This window comes from Pseudophryne corroboree, chromosome 4 (assembly GCF_028390025.1).
Source record: "Pseudophryne corroboree isolate aPseCor3 chromosome 4, aPseCor3.hap2, whole genome shotgun sequence".
NCBI classification, from domain to species: Eukaryota; Metazoa; Chordata; class Amphibia; order Anura; family Myobatrachidae; genus Pseudophryne; species Pseudophryne corroboree.
In genome coordinates, this window is record NC_086447.1 from 46,444,287 (window position 1) to 46,444,905 (window position 619).

Genomic DNA, 619 nt, shown 5'->3' on the forward strand with positions numbered 1-619 from the left:
ACCTTTATATAAAGTACACTCATCAGTGATCCAGAGGAGTGCAATAGGATCATAGGCAAATGGAGCATATTTCTACCTAACACTGACAGCAAATCCTACTTTTCTTCCTTCCTTTTGCTAATTCTGCTCCCCTGCTGATCTGGGATCTTTGCACACACACTTTATCTCTCTTCTACATACTTATCTTCTTTCCCCCTTTCTTTACGTGAACTCTCCTTAACGATTCCCACAGAGAATGCGCATCACATTACCTACAACCATATCACACTGAATCTACCCAATCTCGTCTGATCTTGGAAGAAATAAAGTGTTGGGCCGGGGCAGTACCTTGTGGGAGACCACAAGGGAATAGCAGGTGTTGCAGGTATTCTTTTATCCTAGATAACCCCAGGGTCTAACGTTGAAAGCAGATTCACAAGCTTTATGATTATCGTCACTTTCATAATAGACATTAATGATACATTCTTGTATTTCAATTATTTCATTATTTCTTATAAGGGGCATGTATCGATTTGATCATTTATATGTTAGTACATGTGGTAGGCCGCAATAAGGCTACCTAAGACAGACTCTGTGCGCTGACAATCTGTCCCACAGTGGAGTGTAGACTCCCCCATAT

General features: G+C 40.9%; 1 pseudogene; it reads left to right on the plus strand.

Moving 5' to 3' along the window:
- Window positions 1-249: 249 nt before the first annotated feature.
- LOC134912759 (5S ribosomal RNA) lies at window positions 250-367 on the plus strand (annotated as a pseudogene).
- The last annotated feature ends 252 nt before the right edge of the window (window positions 368-619 follow it).